Source organism: Dermacentor albipictus, chromosome 5 (assembly GCF_038994185.2).
Source record: "Dermacentor albipictus isolate Rhodes 1998 colony chromosome 5, USDA_Dalb.pri_finalv2, whole genome shotgun sequence".
In the NCBI taxonomy this organism is placed as follows: domain Eukaryota; kingdom Metazoa; phylum Arthropoda; class Arachnida; order Ixodida; family Ixodidae; genus Dermacentor; species Dermacentor albipictus.
In genome coordinates this window covers 168,230,782-168,251,342 of record NC_091825.1, presented here as the reverse complement: position 1 = coordinate 168,251,342, position 20,561 = coordinate 168,230,782, and the positions used below count along the sequence as shown (strand labels likewise).

The 20,561-nt window shown below is 46.7% G+C and overlaps 2 long non-coding RNA genes across 4 annotated transcripts; both read left to right on the top strand.

The window, feature by feature from the left end:
* Positions 1 to 5,774: 5,774 nt before the first annotated feature.
* Positions 5,775 to 9,526, top strand: LOC139060235 (uncharacterized). 3 transcript variants are annotated; one of them, XR_011514724.1, is made up of 5 exons: positions 5,775 to 6,093; positions 6,216 to 6,399; positions 7,223 to 7,257; positions 8,211 to 8,285; positions 8,350 to 9,526. It is a non-coding gene; the product is annotated as an uncharacterized lncRNA (long non-coding RNA). The 3 variants fall into 3 exon arrangements; XR_011514723.1 differs by lacking the exon at positions 6,216 to 6,399; XR_011514722.1 differs by having other exon boundaries at positions 5,775 to 6,399.
* A 6,528-nt stretch (positions 9,527 to 16,054) lies between these two features.
* On the top strand, positions 16,055 to 20,288 carry LOC139060236 (uncharacterized). Its single transcript, XR_011514725.1, has 3 exons — positions 16,055 to 16,138; positions 18,284 to 18,358; positions 18,423 to 20,288. It is a non-coding gene; the product is annotated as an uncharacterized lncRNA (long non-coding RNA).
* Positions 20,289 to 20,561: the final 273 nt, after the last annotated feature.

Here is a 20,561-nt window from a genome sequence, read left to right as displayed (position 1 = left end):
TTTTTGAACATTTATTGTACACATACAATATATGTTATACTTTGCAGTGCTACAGAGCGTATTTTGAAGCTTCCCCCTATATTTTGCACCTTTAATTACGTATGTGTTGTGTGGCCCTCAATGCAGTTCATGTTGTAGCAGCTGCTTTGTCTGTGTATCGCACATTGGCTTAAGCTCGTGATATCCACATACTTCTCTCACATATACAAAATAAAGTTCTATGTAGTCCTCAGTGTTACAACAAAAAATGAAAGTAAACAATCCGATCGTGGAATTATGTTTATTACAGTGATTCCTACGACAGTTACTGACAAGTTGACAACTTGAACTGGTCAATCGGCCCATAGCCTCCTCTATTTTTCAAAAATAAAGGAGGCTATGATCCGTCATGGCAAGGAATTGTATGTATACATAAAAAAAGGGGGTATGTGTGTGTTTGTAGTGGGGGTATAGGATTAGGGCGATACGAAAAAATGTACCAACACCGCCCTCTAGACCCATTCCGTTGAGGTACCGTAACAAAACGTATTATGCATAAAATTCATACAACCAACTCCGATATTACTACAGACGCCAGGCGACGCGAGCTACATTTGTCATGATGCATTCGCGACTGCACCGGATGCCCTCCACATTATTCTCGTTAATCGTGCTCACTGCGCCGAGGCAAAAGAAAGACCATGGGCGCAGGTGCCTTTAAAGTATCTCGACCTTGCAAGGCACGGCTGCGCGTGCCAGGGGAGCTGTCCGTGCGAACACTCCCTGGCACACACCTGCCTCGGCGGCCCCAACCTACGTACCGTTCTGCTTCGAGCTTTGATCCCCCCACTGTCCCTCGGGTGCCCTGGAGTTCCTGCGCCGCCTGCTCTACTACCATCTCAGGTGCTCTCCTGAGACTTCCGTTTGTCGGTTACATGTGCCCTACAGCTGGATCATTACTTATAATAATAAAAAACCCGATCTATCGTCACGACGATAGATCGCGAAAGCGGCTTTTGCAACATACCGCGCCCGTGCGAAGATAATTACGGAACGCCAACGAGGAATCTGACCACAGCTTCGAGCTCGTAACATCGTCGAGTGACACTCCTGCAACAGGCGTGACCGCTGAAAACCGCATACCGCCAGAAGCTTGAACAGGATCATCCCTCGGTTGCATAACTGCCAGCTCTACGGCCAACATGGACCACACCCACACCATCCCGCAACATAGAATAAAGAACCGACTTATGAAGCCCAAACACACGGCTGCACGCACACATCACAACACTTCAAGCGAGACCATAGCCTCCTATATTTCTTCATGCCCGCTCACTGAGCGGGGGAACAAAGCGCGCCGTCCGTACCGCCTAGTTCATGCGCCCGCCACCACACCGCGCTGCCTTCCCATACCCTGTCCCAGAGCAGACGACGCGACGCCGCCGCTTGCGCACGCGCTCGTGGAGACAAGTTTGGCGTTCGTATTTGAGATGGAATTATAAAATATAATCGCACGTTAAATTGATGTTCGTACACAATGTACAGTGGAAGTAAGCAACACAAAACATGTTGTGGAGAGCCAGCCCTTCACCAAAAAGCGCCGAACTGTGAGATCATAGCTCACAGTTTGAGGGTCTTTCGTGACAGCGGTTTTATTTCAAACACTTTAGCCATGTCGTGTTTGTCTGTCGCCTTCATTGCAAAATTTGTGAATATTGGGCGAAAAAACTTTGTCAGCAACAGTTGCAGCAGGTTCTCTTGGTGTCCTGGCGTCGAGCACATCAATGTTTTGTGCTCGCGGAGTATTGCAGCGGCATTACTCACAGCCTCCTTCAAAGGCTGATTCATGTGCCTTCTTCTTGCGAGAAGAACGTCGATAAATTTCTCTAATGCGTAGAGAACCGCTAAAAGTTGTCCAGATGGGTAGATGAGTCCACCGCGGTCTTGGTGCTTTATCAGCGAGTCCGAGCTAGGGCGCCGAGGCGTTTGGCTTTTTTAAGAGGCTGACGCACTCCTCGCAATTGATATTTTCTTGTACAACTCTTGCCAAGTAGCCGCCGACCATAGCCAATGCTGCGACATCTGGAGTAGGAAGCAGAGGCTGTCCTCGCTTGAGTCGCTCTGTGAGCTCTCTACATGCATCTGCAGGGAATTCCTCGCTGGTTCCTTCCCTTGTGTTTTTCTGTTGCGGCAGCGTTGACAAGTAATCGCTGCCTTCTGCTGCCATTACGTTGCTCGTACCAGCCGCCGACACGATGCCAGTCTTCAGAGTCTTCTCAATACCTGACAGAACAGCTCGGGCATCCGTTTGATCATTTGACCCTGCTGACTTCCTCAGCCAGCCAAAAAACGACTCGATTGGGTCAGACGACATTTTTCTCGTTAAAACAAAGTGAAAGCGCATCTCTTCAAGAAGATATCGAATGCACTCAACAATTGAACGAGTTGTCATCACCAGGCCTTCGTAAGTCTCCTTGGTTAAGAAGTTCTTCGCCAGGCACTGGCGTTTGAGATCGGCCAGGTAGTCGAGGAAGCTTGTTTCAAGCCAGATTAACCGTTCATCGCTTGTAAATTCGAACTGCTTGCAATCGGCATTGTTCTGGTGTATGTGCTGGGTACAATTGCTCACGTCCATGAGCATGAACCAGCGGTGCACGGTGTCCATGAATTCAACGGTCGGTCCGACACCCGCGAAACTTGCGTCGCATGTGTGGCCCGCTTGCTCTTGCAGGAGCTTCAGTGCCGCTGTCACCGCAGGAGACAAAACTTGGATTGCTCTTTTTACGTTCATTTTTTCGATGTTTGTGGGGAACACGTGTTTTCTCGTTAGAAATCGAACTGGCTTTACAAGGCTGCCTTGCTGCATTTTGTAGAGGCTCTTCAAGTGGTTCGCCGTTATTTCGCCGCCTTTTCCAATGTCACGCGATAAAAACTGCGAGCGCACGTTTTTGACCAAGTGGCACTGATCGAATGCTAAGAAAAGCTTTCGATTCGGTGTTCCTGGGTGCTCAATGCAATGCGTGAGGCTTCCGTTGCATAGAAGTTGGAACGCTAAGACATTGATTTTGTGGTTGTCGGTGACAATGCGCACGATGAAAAATCCTATGTTTTCAACTTCATTCAGGACGTGTCGCATGAGCGTGTGCAGCTCGCGGCCAGTGCAATTTCTCGTGAAAAAGTATGCCACGGGTATTTTAAACGAAACTGAAAGGCCGTTGAGGACGAAGCACAGAAGTGAGTTGGCTAGCACAGGCTCATTTGTTGTTTCCTTAGGAAAGCTCCCACCATAGTCTACTTCACCGATGAAGGCGTCCCTTTGTTTATGGTAAAGTAGCCTCTGTTTCACGCGCATTTCGTCGACAATTAAAGAGCACGCTCTGGCTTGCGATGAGGGATGAGAAGCGAGCTCGGTTGACAGCCTTTGCTTCGCGAGTTCCGTCACGCCGACTTCGCCACGTGATGTGCCCATAAAACGCTCCAGGGTGCTTCGACTGGGCAGCCGGAGAATGCCTGTAGTCCTTATGTGCTCGTATGCGCGAGTCGAGAGGTTACGTAAAACTACAGCATGGCGCACTGTCAGATCAGACCACGTTGGTTTCGTTTTCCCGAAATTCTTAACTTGTTCTACTAATACTGATGCAGCCAAGTCTTTCTCCTTCGCTTTCTCGACAACTTGGAGGAATGCATGAACAAAGCACTCTTCCTTGAGCTTTTGTATTTCTTGTTTATAATTGTCGACGGTATTCTTGAGCCGCTCAGTATGCGCGTTTAAGTCTCGTTCTTTGCGTCTCCACTTTCGTTTGTCCACTGTCGAAACCTAGAATTGTGAGGACACCTGCACTGCTCTGTCCATCTGCAAAGTCGCGGTGATGCAGCGCTCGCTAGCGCCGTTTTTCACGGGTGGCAACGGTTCGGTAGCGGTGCAGTCCACAGGTGACAAATCTTCAAAGACGACGTCGACAACCGGCAATTCGTAGAGCGGATGCATACACGACTCCATTTGGTTGTCATCAATGACTGCTCGTCGCTTCGGCGGTGGTGGGTTGGCTAGCGCAGCAGCCTCGCGCTTTTTCACTGACGCGTAGCTTCTCTCTCTTTTTTTAGGAGGCTGCAAGTACGCCGGATATTCTTCGAAAATGCTGGGAATAGCGTCTTTCTTAAGTTTCCGAATTTTGCAACCTTCCTTAAAGTCAGAGGAACTGAAGTGTCGGCTGCATATAGTCGAATAGCACGACGTCGTATTCGGTACCCAGTTTTCACGAGAAATGACTTTCAGCCATTTTGCGCACAGTTCCGGATCGCTTGGTATTTCGTGGAACGATATGCCCGGCGTCCGTTGTTTACTGGATGACTTGCAGCGTGGCACACAGCAGTATCGCATCTTGTCGGGCGCAGGACACCACAACCGATTCCACACTGCAGATAGAGAACTGATTGGGTTTAAAAAAGAAAGTAACGCAAGGAAACGATAAGAACTGTGCATCGTAAATCACTGATCTTACACTAGTAAAGCAATACACGTTGCAACAACGCCAACAACTAACACGTGGTCGCGGAAAATCTAGTAAACAAACGGTCGCTTCATTTGTGTACACTGCTTACAAGTGCGGTCATGCATTCCTGATATTTCAAGAAAATATGTATATAAACATGCTGCTGTTCCAAACGCATACGCTTACGTGCAACCAACACGACGGAAATCGCACAACTCTTGCTTGACGGATCGGTTAGGGTGCTTCGATGGGCCTCGACGCGTAGCTCGGTCTGGCATGTGAGGGCAGCATTTTAGGAAGTATGGGGTGTGAGCGCCTCTCGCGGAGAGCCGAGGCATAAATCGAGGAGGAAAGGAGAGGGCAATGGACGGTCTCCGCGGCACCATTGCGCGGGCATGAAAAATATAGGAGGCTATGGCGAGACGCCATGCTGCTACGCTGCTACTGTTGCCGGATTAAAACTGACTACTGTCACCAAGTCTAGCAAGCGTCTCAGGAGCTGGCAACCTCGGCGCGTAGCAACATGGCGGCGCTCTTGAGGTTCCCGATTTTAATGCATGGGCCCATAGAGTTTCTCACTATAACACCTAGAGGGTAATCTGGCGCCACCGTCTATGGGAGTTTCTTAAGGGGGCACCGTGCCGTCATGGGAATGACGGTATATGTGTCTGCGAGGCTCGCGTTGGCTGGTGTTGTAAGAGGCTTCGTCTAAAACGTGGATTTGGCTACACAAATAACGCGTTTTCAAAGTAAAATCTTCATAAAATGTTTCCATTCACGCATATTACATCTTTACTCACCCACACTGCTTGACCAAGCGAAGAAAAGCAGGAACAGACGACAAACTGTTTCAAAGCGAGCGTGAACCTTGTCGTCTGTCCTCCAACTTTAGCGGCCCGCTGATACTTTTTACGTACCATATAACCGTACACGCAATAACAAGTTCTCATAGTTAAACAAAACATGTTTTTGAGTGATATTAAACTAAAACAGCTTTTTACGTGCTGTTTTAGTAGAAAATGAATCATTGTGACAGACGGAACGGTGCTAGCCAAGCGCTTCTTCAAGGTGTCCTGTCTCTCCGAGAACGATGCCAATCCGAAGTCACAATATACCGGCATTCCCATGCATACCACAGCGCAGCAGCGCCAGATTTCCCTCTAGGTAATGTAGTGAGAAACTCTATGCATGGGCCCTATGGGTCATAGAGTTAGTAGAACAACTCTAGAGGAAAAGCTGGGCCGGAAAAGTTGGAAACCTCTAGGGGGCCGCCCTGTTGCTACTGGTCAATGTGGCCAGCGCAATTACTATTGAAAGAGCTGAGAACAAGTACAGGTCACCTTATGCTTTGTCACCTAAAAACGCATACCTGATGGCTTTATGAAGGTGGTACGTTAATATTAAGTTTACAGAAAGCGATCGCTAAGTCCGTGACTTATGTAAATCACGATGTACGCATTCATGCAATAAAGGATGACGCGAATTTCGGTTTCGAATCTGTTTTTTGGATGCGTAGTAGTTTCGTTTGACATGCGATCGCGCGTCGACATCGGACGCTATGACACACTCGTGCCTTATGTGCCACCGAAGCCCCGAAGTGGTCTGGCATATACCTTCACATGTAAGTAAACGAATGTATCTCCTTGTTGAGAATATCACGCGAGTAGGCAGCTCTTGTGGTACATCACAGTAGCGTCACAGTAGAGCATTTTTCTGCATGCGGAGCGGTGTTTTTATTTGCAGGTTTCCCTTCAGTAGGAAATTGCTGGACAGGCGGACCAGCGCACCGGAATTGTATTGGCGAAGCCACAAGCAACTCAAAGAATCTGTTTGATTGTTGCACTTTGAACAATCATGCTTCTACAAAGGCCACAGCAGAAAAACAGCCTGATGACCGAGTATTTCTGTGCCACGAAGTAATCAAGAGGCGAGTGCCTAATGCGGACGAAATAGAGTGCATGGAGACTTAGAACGACAGAAAGCTGAGCTAGTTCGTAAGGATTCATTATGCAAAACAGAGGTGAGGCGTGCAGACAGGACACAAGAGTAGAGAAGTGGGCGGCGCGCGTGTTGTTTGCTTGTAAATACTCTACTCTTGTTTCCTGTCTGCACGCCTCACCTCCGTTTTGCATAACGAGTGCATCAACCCACATATTAATAGCTTAGGCGTTTTATTAACTGTGGAATATTTTCAACACTTCCTTGCATGCCATTTCATGTCACAAATTTGTGCAGCGAATCTATTTGCATGATCGACTCCGGGCCTGTGGGACCGTTCACTTGCACTTGATGCTGAGTCTTTTAAGTGTATCCATAAACTGCAGATATGCACATCAGATTCCTGCGAGCACTTTCAAAATTCAATTATTTTCGACAACAGGCACATATGCAATACTGACATAATCTGGAATACCACTAAGCAGCTGGGACACATTTTTGTTGACCATACTCGCAGGTAAAATAAGTACATCATGTGGACAGCTCCAGCTCATTTTCCTTAAGTCAGTGTGTACAAGTGTTATGCAAAAATAATTTTTTTCTCGCGCACCGATTATTTTGCTGTATAAGCAAGAGAACCCACCACGTTAGTGTAACGTATCTTGTGCATCACACTAATATGTGCTTTCACTTACCAAGTGAGATGAGTTACTTTTATGGCTCATTCAGTCATATCACACTGCAAGCTGCATTCATCAATCTTCAATGGGATTTTGCAAATGTTTAATGAAACATGTTTCCCTTTTATGCAGATATGCAATGGCAAGCCCTTCCGTGTGTTCCAAAGGTAAAATTTAAGCTCTAAATTAAAGAAGACATTTCTAGTCAGAAACAAGCAAAAATAGTGAATGCAGAGTATCAGAAGCCCAAGGTGCAGAAATTATGAGAAGTGTCGAATGATTTTAAGGAAAGAGTCGTATTTAAAAATGCAAGACCCTTTAGTGGAGGTCAAGCAAGTCAATATGGGTAGAATACTCTGCAAAATTATGCGAGTGAGGGGATGTCAAACAATGGGTCAGGAAATGCATTGTTTTTCTGCAAAACAAAAGCTGATTGCCATTACATAAGTCACTTTAGCATCATGATAAATTCAGAAATAAACCAAAAAACAAGACACGCAAAAATAAACAAAACATTTAATGATATTTCAGCAGAACTTTTTGTTGGGCTAGTTGGTGCATATTACTGAAGTACTATAGCGCCAAACAGACGACACAAGAAGAAGAGACACGGACATAAGCGCTCGTCCGTGTCTCTTCTTCTTGTGTCGTCTGTTTGGCGCTATAGTACTTCAGACATTTAATGATGCTCTCTCCACACTGGGATAAATAAAAACAAACACATCACATCTAATGTGGACATATCAGATGCCTTGTGAAACACTAAAGGAACAATTCAGTTTCGAGCTATGGCACTTGCCGCATAGATGTGGGGGGGCCTTGCACCAATAGTGATAGTTACCACTGCATTTAGAAATTGAAAGCATTCGTGCAGACAAGGATGATTCTTTATATTTTTGGCTACCACTTCAAATGCCTCCACCAAGTGTTACAATGCTGCATGCAGCCATACTAAGGATCTCGCAACAACACCTGCAGGTAAAAAGCAGAAGCAGTCAAAGTGCTGGTGTGTTCTGGACACTATGTTTGAAAACTTCTAGGCAAGAAGAGTGCAAGAAGCAGACATAACTGCATTTATTTCCATAATTCCCCATTTAAATGACCTTTTCTTTTTGCTTAGACAATGCCTACGCCTAGCCACAGCAGCTCCCTCATACAGACTCCACAAACCAAGAGGCCGTGGAGGCAAATGCAGGTAAGAGACAATAAGCAATAGCACTGGTATCGACATTCATCTAATTTCTTTTTATTTCATTTAGGCAGCCAGCACACCTCGAACAGCCACCTTGACTGCAGGTGTGTCACCCTAGTCGCCAAGGAAACATTTGAGGGAAAGTGACAGGCAATGTGAACAGCCACTTCTCCATGTAAACAATACTCTTTCTCTCGGATGACTCCTACGCCTCACCACGCTAGCACACTTGTGCACAAAGATGCCGCAGAGGCACGTGCAGGTCAGAGGCAAGAAGCAGTGGCACTGGTGTCGACATTTACCCAATTTCTTTTTCTTACACTGAGGCAGTCAGCACACCTCGAACAGCCACCTTGACTGCGGGTGTGTTAGTTGATTCCTGTTGTACATATGCTCATAATAAACTTCAGTAAACTTGAACTTCATAATAAACTTGAAGGCAAATGGGACATTGATGCATTGTATTTTTGAACATTTATTGTACACATACAATATATGTTATACTTTGCAGTGCTACAGAGCGTATTTTGAAGCTTCCCCCTATATTTTGCACCTTTAATTACGTATGTGTTGTGTGGCCCTCAATGCAGTTCATGTTGTAGCAGCTGCTTTGTCTGTGTATCGCACATTGGCTTAAGCTCGTGATATCCACATACTTCTCTCACATATACAAAATAAAGTTCTATGTAGTCTTCAGTGTTACAACAAAAAATTAAAGTAAACAATCCGATCGTGGAATTATGTTTATTACAGTGATTCCTACGACAGTGACTGACAAGTTGACAACTTGAACTGGTCAATCGCTCCATAGCCGCCTCTATTTTTCAAAAATAAAGGAGGCTATGATCCGTCATGGCAAGGAATTGTATGTATACATAAAAAAAGGGGGTATGTGTGTGTTTGTAGTGGGGGTATAGGATTAGGGCGGTACGAAAAAATGTACCAACACCGTCCTCTAGACCCATTCCGTTGAGGTACCGTAACAAAACGTATTATGCATAAAGTTCATACAACCAACTCTGATATTACTACAGACGCCAGGCGACGCGAGCTACATTTGTCATGATGCATTCGCGACTGCAACGGATGCCCTCCACATTATTCTCGTTAATCGTGCTCACTGCGCCGAGGCAAAAGAAAGACAATGGACGCAGGTGCCTTTAAAGTATCTCGACCTTGCGAGGCACGGCTGCGCGTGCCTGGGGAGCTGTCCGTGCGAACACTCCCTGGCACACACCTGCCTCGGCGGCCCCAACCTACGTACCGTTCTGCTTCGAGCTTTGATCCCCCCACTGTCCCTCGGGTGCCCTGGAGTTCCTGCGCCGCCTGCTCTACTATCATCTCAGGTGCTCTCCTGAGACTTCCGTTTGTCGGTTACATGTGCCCTACAGCTGGATCATTACTTATAATAATAAAAAACCCGATCTATCGTCACGACGATAGATCGCGAAAGCGGCTTTTGCAACATACCGCGCCCGTGCGAAGATAATTACGGAACGCCAACGAGGAATCTGACCACAGATTCGAGCTCGTAACGTCGTCGAGTGACACTCCTGCAACAGGCGTGACCGCTGAAAACCGCATACCGCCAGAAACTTGAACAGGATCATCCCTCGGTTGCATAACTGCCAGCTGTACGGCCAACATGGACCACACCCACACCATCCCGCAACATAGAATAAAGAACCGACTTATAAAGCCCAAACACACGGCTGCACGCACACATCACAACATCACAAGCGAGACGCCATGCTGCTACGCTGCTACTGTTGCCGGATTAAAACTGACTACTGTCACCAAGTCTAGCAAGCGTCTCAGGAGCTGGCAACCTCGGCGCGTAGCAACATGGCGGCGCTCTTGAGGTTCCCGATTTTAATGCATGGGCCCTATGGGTAGCTTGTCCTCTAGAGTCAGTATAGTAACTCTATGGCCAACGCCTCCTTTAAAAAGATGCCTCCCGCGTGCGCCGGAAACCTGCTGCCCTTACCTTTCCCTCCTTCCTCCGTTCCGCGTGAGGCGGTAGCGAGCGATCCTTGCGGTGGTCGCTTGCAACACATGCGCGCATGCGCACATCACCCCATGGAAGCGCGGCCGGCGCGGCCGCCGCTACCGCCGCGACACCACACTAGGGTGGCTAGAATGGGGAGGTGTGAAGACCGGCCTCCGGAAGCTGGCCCCAAAACGCGTTCCTGCCGCTTGACGGCGCTGCCGGCGGGGGCGCCGTTTAGAGTGCCGTAGTTTCTCGCGGCGTCTGCATACCTCCGGGCGGGAAAATGATTTGGTAGCGCTTAGTTTTTGCGTTTGAATGCGTTAGAATCTGACCAGACTTTTTTCTTTACATTGTAGATGCTGAGAGAATTAAATGATGTTTCGCTGCTCTCATTCCACATGGAAACAGCGAGCACTGACTACGCAGCCGACACAGCGACGGTTTCTGCGACTACCTCTTGCCGAGATTAGCGCGCTTATGCCTTGCCGAAGGTATAGTTCCTAGGAATCTCCGCGCAAGGCCAGCGCATTGGAATAACCTTGAATGTGTCGCCCGCACATAAGTTACATATTTGGGAATGCAACATTACTTTAAATGGTGGAAGTTCATGCAATTTATCAGCATTGTGGCGAAGAAATTCTAGAAAGTACAAAGCGCTTGCTACTTAATACATGTTTATTGGAAATAGCACAGTTATTGCACAACATCACATTTCTACAAAACGCAGGGCTTAACCACCTTCTTTGCTTTGTTGTGGGTGACACACTGATTTAAGCCTTTGAGGAAAAAGTGAATACGTGTTATGCAATAAAACCTAGACACTGATCCTGTGAGATCAGCGGAATGCTTTCTGCAGCCAATTTGTGGCACATTAGCTGCTAGAAGCAAGAAATTCTTGACAACTTTAGCGTGCAGTCGCGTAGTGCTAAATGCACGAGTGAACCTGTCCTCGAGTGTCTGAATCAGGTTGTATAGACCGACTGACGGATACAGAAGTCCCCCCATGTCCCACTGCTTGCAAGCGTCTGCTGGCAATTGGTGCGGCACACTTTCTTTTGTCACAAGGCAGGCATCTCTGCATGCCTTGCAATTAGTTTTAAGGATGCGCTTCCTGGCTACATAACCCGCAATGTAATAGACCAGCCGCGCATCACTGTGTTGCTCCACATAGTCTACATGGTCTACGGCAACTTCTGCGGCTTCAGCAGGTAGTCCAGCGTCTTCCAAGGCAGTTTCTTCACTTTGTGGGAGTAGCTTGTCCTCGGACAGCAAGGACTCCAAAAGTCCAGGAGACACATTTCCTCCCTTGGGACTCTTGGCCAAGCTGTAAAAACTTATGCACCTGCATATATACAAGAAAGTTAGACAAATTGACCCGTTGGATTACATGTTTTCTATTTCAATGGACCAGACTGAAATGCATAAGCTTGCATACTTCATTATAATGATGAACTGCGCAGGGGTGGGGTGATCATTGGCCCCGCTGGACTGTCTCACAATGCCAAATGAACGCTCCAAGCAGTCCTGACTGAGGCGGGAAGTCATCAAGAACCTGAAGCCAACCTTCTCAGTTAGATACGTCAAGAGGTCTTTAGTGGAATGTATGGTCACACGCAGACCTTCTGATGTGCCCTTGCTTAAGAAGCCGAGCCCTTTTGCATGGGCCTCCCACTGGTCCAGAAATGCCAGCATGCTGTTAAGTGTAGTTTCTTGAGCACTGCCACGTCTGAAACAACACGAAAAGCATTTACCACCGGCACACGAAAATGAGCACTGTTGCTGTGTGCATACCTCAAAGCTTCAGCTGGAAACCGTGATGTCATGGCTTCAATTGTTTGAGCCATCATGTCAATGAACGCCCTTGTTGGCTCCAGATTTGGGTACTGTTGCTCAATTTTTTCTTTGTGCAAGTCCATGGCGTGCACAACTGCACTGTTGAAAATATTGAACGCCAGATTTACCCGCATCTTTTCAAATCCACTAGGGTAGATGTGTGAATACGTCAACTTCGGTGCAACTTTCAATGTCAAGGCACTGCTGTCGACCTTCCATGTCGTTGCAACATGTTCCCAATGAGCCTGCAAGATTCGATAATGATTATTAAACCAGCGCTTCTTTCCAGATGCACCACATCTTAAATAATGAAGGCAATAAAGTAGCACGCATACTCGGCCCTTGTGTGTGTTGAAGCCATGCCTAATCATAGTGTTTCGCACACATTTCACAAGATGGGGAAAATCTGAGATGAAATGCAGGAACCGCTTCTTGTCGCATGGATGTGGAACCTTGCAGCGCACATGTTTAGCATTTCCGTGTACACCCATGTTATGCCACATGGCACGGTTCCATGATGCACCATCAGTACAGATGTAATCCACATGCAGACCAGCTGGCTCACATAGAAGAATTGCCTCCAAAATTATCTTTGTTAGCGTTGGTGCCTTCACATTTCCATTGGAAGCAAATACACCTGAAAAAAAGTGAAGGTAGACATGAGTGCAATTACAAAAAAAACATCAGTACTTTGATGACTGCTAATTACCTATGACCTGTGTCCATTTTCCCACGAAAGGCTGAAACATAACAACTAGGCCGTGATCGGCTTTTGTGTGCTTGTCTTGTGCTTCGGTGAACTGCCCCAGGTTTACGAAGCCTTCAATATCCGTAGTAGATTTGAGGTCCAGGTGAGTGGAAAGTTTCATCTCATCTATAACTAGCCCACCATGCCTGTTCATTTCATCCATTTCACTGGCCTTCTCCTTCACGCACTCAAGAAGTTTACGACTAAAACCAAAAGATGCTTGGAAAGCCTGCAAATATAAGATAAGAATTATTAAATTATACTCAATAGGAAAAAGGTAGTCGCATACCTTGATGTACTTTTGAAGGCACACACGGCTGGGGAGTACAAGGATTTTGTGGCCCCTCAAATGCTCGTATAGTCTTGGGCTCTTCATCCTTAAAATCATACACTCCAAGAGCCACGCTTTATCATATCGATATCCCCGCAGGGATAAGCGCTTCGATGCCTCGAAACATGCTCGGACAGCACACTGTTGCTTTTTTGGAAGCTGCTTGATCTGAAACAAAGGCACAAAACAGCAACGTTTATTTAAGACGTCAATTATTGAAAACTACAATAGCTTATACCTTTGCCTCAAAACTGTTTTTCCTTATACAGGAATTCTTTTGTCTTAGCTTTCGGACGACTTCATGCAGGGTGTGAACTTTTCTGTTCTGCCGCCTCAAAGTGCGAACAGCACATTTCAGTCGCCTTGCCGCAGTGAGTACCAGTGCAACTGGGCGTCGCACTTTATTTTTTAAGCGCAACAAGCGAGCCATTAGTATTCGCCTCACTTTTCTGCACGTCAAACACCGCTGAGGCATCTGGGTCGACACATCTGTGAAACAAACCAGAAAGGGGTCAGCTATCAATTATCTAAAATAAGTTTTCACACTTATGATATGATGCCCAGGAGACATCTCCCGAAAAACAACATACCCTGTGACATGGATCCCTTACAACCAGTGGAGAACATGCCATGTCCAGATAATGTTGTGCAGTCCGACACATCTAGTGGCTGGAACTCATTTGTCTGTCCAACTCCATAACATACAGAGAGCTTTTCTGCACATACCAGAAGCTCTTGGGCCTCTTGCTCAGACGCAATGGTACGCCGGCAGTGAAGTTGTCCAGCCAGGAAAACTGTGCAGCATGCTGAAGCTTGTTCTACGATTTCGAACACGGCTACCTTGTTGAAGGCAACTGGAGGAACTTGGCTTTTATGGTAATCAGCCGTTTGGTAAGATACTACAGGGACGTATTCTGAAACGTTCGCCGCGGCGAACTTTTCGCACTGGCCACGCCTCCGCCGTTGCGGCGCGCGCTGAATGGCTGCTTTGACAAAACCGGAAATTCACTTGCGCCACCCGAATTTCCGGTTTTGTCAAAGCAGCCATTCAGCGCGCGCCGCTACGGCGGAGGCGTGGCCAGTGCGAAAAGTTCGCCGCGGCGAACGTTTCAGAATACGTCCCCATTTTTGTTTTGGAACGTCTGGCGTGACCAATACTCTGATGGCAGTTGAAGCCCAAAAATGAAGTGCTTCGCTGGTACTTGATCAATCGCTCTGTCCAGTTCGTCATTTGGAGTGAGCTGAACCGATTCGCACGCCTCATTCTCGTCTCTGCGGCCCTTTTTCGCAGGCACGGATGAGCATTGTCCCAGTCTCCTTTTCCTCTCTTTCGGTAGCGTCTTTGTCAAGTACGTGGGAAGATTCGGAAAAACTGTCGGAAAAGCACCGTCTTTCAGGGCAGGAACATCGCGTGGAATTAAAACTTCCTTTCCGTTCACGACGTGCACGAAATTTCTCATGATAAACCTGCAAAAATATAACAAAAAGTAAGCATAGTCTCTTTTACAGGAAAATCCGCCGATGTACCACCAAAACAATGTAATTGCTACTACAACTCAAGATAACGCACGTCCAGGCGCGCTTCGATGGAGGCGAAATGCAAAATGCACCTATGTGGTGTATGATGCCAATGCACGTTAAAGAACTTCTGATCGTCTATATTAATCTGGAGCTCTCCACTACAGCTATCCTCACAGCCCGTGCGTCACATGGGGTCGTTAAACACCACAATTAACACGTGCAAGCCTCGACTTGTTTTATATGCTTAAACACGTGCAAACGTACCTTGTGTCGAAATGTCTTTCGCAAACCGCAGAATTCTCTTGTAGTGGCTTGTCGGCCCTTGGTATGGCACGTGCCCACTTTTCCATTTGGTCTTTGCAGGCAGGCACGCGGAAAAGCGACACTTTTTGTCCGCACGACTTGTAGCCAGTGTCGCAACCTGGCACAAAACACCACCTTTGCGTTTTTTTTTTTCCCCGTTGATGGCATTCTTCACAGGGTGACAGGGTGTCAAGGGAACAGCAGCTCACACCACCTACTTTGAAGAAAAACTTAGGAAACGTGAGAAAAACACAGCTGCACTACACAGACCACTTTGCACTGCACCGTGGCCTACGAGACTGACAAGCTCACGGCGCCCCCGCGTTAGCCACCCTAACGGCGCCCCCGACGGAGGCGCCAAATTTTACCCCAGTGGCAGGAACGCGTAGCGGGGCCTCCCTAGGCAATGGCGGCGGCGCCGCGGTCTTCACACCTCCCAATTCTAGCCACCCTAACCACACCGCCCCAGCCCCCTTGGCGGAGATAGGGCTGTAGGTAGCGCCATCTCTTGACAACCAACCGCAACTCAAGGCGCGACGGCTACAATGGGTAAGCGAGCGACGCCGCAGGCATCTTTCTAGAGGAGGCGTTGGTTTGGCGCTTACCCACTCGCGGGCATAGAGTTTCTCACTACATTACCTAGAGCATAGAGTTAGTAGAACAACTCTAGAGGAAAAGCTGGGGCGGAAAAGTGGGAACCTCTAGGGCATAGAGTTAGTAGAACAACTCTAGAGGAAAAGCTGGGCCGGAAAAGTGGGAACCTCTAGGGCGCCGCCCTGTTGCTACTGGTCAATGTGGCCAGCGCAATTACTATTGAAAGAGCTGAGAACAAGTGCAGGTCACCTTATGCTTTGTCATCTAAAAACGCATACCTGATGGCTTTATGGAGGTGGTACGTTAATATTAAGTTTACAGAAAGCAATCACTAAGTCCGTGACCTATGTAAATCACGATGTACGCATTCATGCAATAAAGGATGACGCGAATTTCGGTTTCGAATATGTTTTTTGGATGCGTAGTAGTTTCGTTTAGGTTTGACATGCGATCGCGCGTCGACATCGGATGCTATGGCACACTCGTGCCTTATGTGCCACCGAAGCCCCGAAGTAGTCTGGCATATACCTTCACATGTAAGTAAACGAATGTATCCCCTTGTTGAGAATATCACGCGAGTAGGCAGCTCTTGTGGTGCATCACAATCGTTTGAGAAGCGTCACAGTAGAGCATTTTTCTGCATGCGGAGCGGTGTTTTTATTTGCAGGTTTCCCTTCAGTAGGAAATTGCTGGACAGGCGGTCCAGCGCACTGGAATTGTACTGGCGAAGCCACAAGCAACTCAAAGAATCTGTTTATTTTTTGCACTTTGAACAATCATGCTTGTACAAAGGCCACAGCAGAAAAACAGCCTGATGCCGAGTATTTCTGTGCCACGAAGTATTCAAGAGGCGAGTGCCTAATGCGGATGAAATCGAGTGCATCGAGACTTAGAATGACAGAAAGCTGAGCTAGTTGGTAAGGATTTATTATGCAAAACAGAGGTGAGGCGTGCAGACAGGACACAAGAGTAGAGAAGTGGACGGCGCTCGTGTTGCTTGCTTGCAAATACTCTACTCTTGTGTCCTGTCTGCACGCCTCACGTCCGTTTTGCATAACGAGTGCATCTACCCACATAATAATAGCGTAGGCGTTTTAGTAACTGTGCAATATTTTCAACACTTCCTTGCATGCCATTTCATGTGGAATATATTTTCTGGTCACAAATTTGTGCAGCGAATCTATTTGCATGATCGACTCCGGGCCTGTGGGACCGTTCACTTGCACTTGATGCTGTCTTTTACATGTATCCATAAACTGCAGATATGCATATCAGATCCCTGCGAGCATTTTCAAAATTCAATTATTTTCGACAACAGGCACATATGCAATACTGACATAATCCCGAATACCACTAAGCAGCTGGGACACATTTTTGTTGACCATACTCGCAGGTAAAATAAGTACATCATGTGGACAGCTCCAGCTCATTTTCCTTAAGTCAGTGTGTACAAGGGTTATGCAAAAATACTTTTTTCTCGCGCACCGATTATTTTGCTTTATAAGCAAGAGAACCCACCACGTTAGTGTAACGTATCTTGTGCATCACACTAATATGTGCTTTCATTTACCAAGTGAGATGAGTTACTCTTATGGCTCATTCAGTCATATCACACTGCAAGCTGCATTCATCAATCTTCAATTGGATTTTGCAAATGTTTAATGAAACATGTTTCCTTTTTATGCAGATATGCAATGGCAACCTCTTCCATGTGTTCCAAAAGTAAAATTTAAGCTCTAAATTAAAGAAGATATTTCTAGTCAGAAACAAGCAAAAATGGTGACTGCAGAGTATCAGAAGCCCAAGGTACAGAAATTATGAGAAGTGTCGAATGATTTTAAGGAAAGAGTCGTATTTGAAAATGCAAGACTCTTTAGTGGAGGTCAAGCAAGTCAATATAGGTAGAATACTCTGCAAAATTATGCGAGTGAGGGGAAGTCAAACAATGGGTCAGGAAATGCATTGTTTTTCTGCAAAACAAAAGCTGATTGCCATTACATGCCTAAGTCACTTTAGCATCATGATAAATTCAGAAATAAACCAAAAAACAAGACACGCAAAAATAAAAAAAAACATTTAATGATATTCCAGCAGAACTTTTTGTTGGGCTAGTTGGTGCATATTACTGAAGTACTATAGCGCCAAACAAACGACACAAGAAGAAGAGACACGGACATAAGCGCTCGTCCGTGTCTCTTCTTCTTGTGTCGTCTGTTTGGTGCTATAGTACTTCAGCCATTTAATGATGCTCTTTCCACACGGATAAATAAAAACAAACACATCACATTTAATGTGGACATATCAGATGCCTTGTGAAACACTAAAGGAACAATTCAGTTTCGAGCTATGGCACTTGCCGCATAGATGTGGGGGGGCCTTGCACCAATAGTGATAGTTACCACTGCATTTAGAAATTGAAAGCATTCGTGCAGACAAGGATGATTCTTTATGTTTTCGGCTACCACTTCAAATGCCTCCACCAAGTGTTACAATGCTGCACGCAGCCATACTAAGGATCTCGCAGCAACACCTGCAGGTAAAAAGCAGAAGCAGTCAAAGTGCTGGTGTGTTCTGGACACTATGTTTGGAAACTTTTAGGCAAGAAGAGTGCAAGAAGCAGACATAACAACTGCATTTATTTCCATAATTCCCCATTTAAATGGCCATTTCTTTTTGCTTAGACAATGCCTACGCCTAGCCACAGCAGCTCCCTCATACAGACTCCGCAAGCCAAGAGGCCGTGGAGGCAAATGCAGGTAAGAGGCAATAAGCAATAGCACTGGTATCGACATTCATCTAATTTCTTTTTATTTCGTTTAGGTAGCCAGCACACCTCGAACAGCCACCTTGACTGCGGGTGTGTCACCCTAGTCGCCAAGGAGACATTTGAGGGAAAGTGACAGGCAATGTGAACAGCCACTTTTCCATGTAAACAATACTCTTTCTCTTGGATGACTCCTACGCCTCGCCACGCCAGCACACTTGTGCACAAAGATGCCGCAGAGACACGTGCAGGTCAGAGGCAAGAAGCAGTGGCACTGGTGTCGACATTTACCCAATTTCTTTTTCTTACACTGAGGCAGTCAGCACACCTCGAACAGCCACCTTAACTGCGGGTGTGTTAGTAGATTCCCGTTGTACATATGCTCATAATAAACTTCAGTAAACTTGAACTTCATAATAAACTTGAAGGCAAATGGGACATTGACGCATTGTATGTTTGAACATTTATTGTACACATACAATATATGTTATACTTTGCAGTGCTACAGAGCGTATTTTGAAGCTTCCCCCGATATTTTGCACCTTTAATTACGTATGTGTTGTGTGGCCCTCAATGGAGTTCATGTTGTAGCAGCTGCTTTGTCTGTGTATCGCACATTGGCTTAAGCTCGTGATATCCACATACTTCTCTCACATATACAAAATAAAGTTCTATGTAGTCCTCAGTGTTACAACAAAAAATGAAAGTAAACAATCCGATCGTGGAATTGTGTTTATTACAGTGGTTCCTACGACAGTTACTGACAAGTTGACAACTTGAACTGGTCAATCGGTCCGTAGCCTCCTCTATTTTTCAAAAATAAAGGAGGCTATGATCTGTCATGGCAAGGAATTGTATGTATACATAAAAAAGGGGGTATGTGTGTGTGTTTGGAGTGGGGGTATAGGATTAGGGCGGTATGAAAAAATGTACCAACACCGTGCTCTAGACCCATTCCGTTAAGGTACCGTAACAAAGCGTATTATGCATAAAGTTCATACAACCAACTCTGATATTACAGACGCCAGGCGACGCGAGCTACATTTGTCATGATGCATTCGCGACTGCACCGGATGCCCTCCACATTATTCTCGTTAATCGTGCTCACTGCGCCGAGGCAAAAGAAAGATCATGGGCGCAGGTGCCTTTAAAGTATCTCGACCTTGCGAGGCACGGCTGCGCGTGCCAGGGGAGCTGTCCGTGCGAACACTCCCTGGCACACACCTGCCTCGGCGGCCCCAACCTACGTACCGTTCTGCTTCGAGCTTTGATCCCCCCCACTGTCCCTCGGGTGCCCTGGAGTTCCTGCGCCGCCTGCTCTACTATCATCTCAGGTGCTCTCCTGAGACTTCCGTTTGTCGGTTACATGTGCCCTACAGCTGGATCATTACTCATAATAATAAAAAAAAAACGATCTATCGTCACGACGATAGATCGCGAAAGCGGCTTTTGCAACATACCGCGCCCGTGCGAAGAGAATTACGGAACGCCAACGAGGAATCTGACCACAGCTTCGAGCTCGTAACCTCGTCGAGTGACACTCCTGCAACAGGCGTGACCGCTGAAAACCGCATACCGCCGGAAACTTGAACAGGATCATCCCTCGGTTGCATAACTGCCAGCTGTACGGCCAACATGGACCACACCCACACCATCCCGCAACATAGAATAAAGAACCGACTTATAAAGCCCAAACACTCGGCTGCACGCACACATCACAACACTACAAGCGAGACGCCATGCTGCTGCGCTGCTACTGTTGCCGGATTAAAACTGACTACTGTCACCAAGTCTAGCAAGCGTCTCAGGAGCTGGCAACCTCGGCGCGTAGCAACATGGCGGCGCTCTTGAGGTTCCCGATTTTAATGCATGGGCCCTATGGGTAGCTTGTCCTCTAGAGTCAGTATAGTAACTCTATGCTCTAGGGCGCCGCCCTGTTGCTACTGGTCAATGTGGCCAGCGCAATTACTATTGAAAGAGCTGAGAACAAGTACAGGTCACCTTATGCTTTGTCACCTAAAAACGCATATCTGATGGCTTTATGAAGGTGGTACGTTAATACTAAGTTTACAGAAAGCGATCGCTAAGTCCGCGACTTATGTAAATCACGATGTACGCATTCATGCAATAAAGGATGACGCGAATTTCGGTTTCGAATCTGTTTTTTGGATGCGTAGTAGTTTCGTTGGACATGC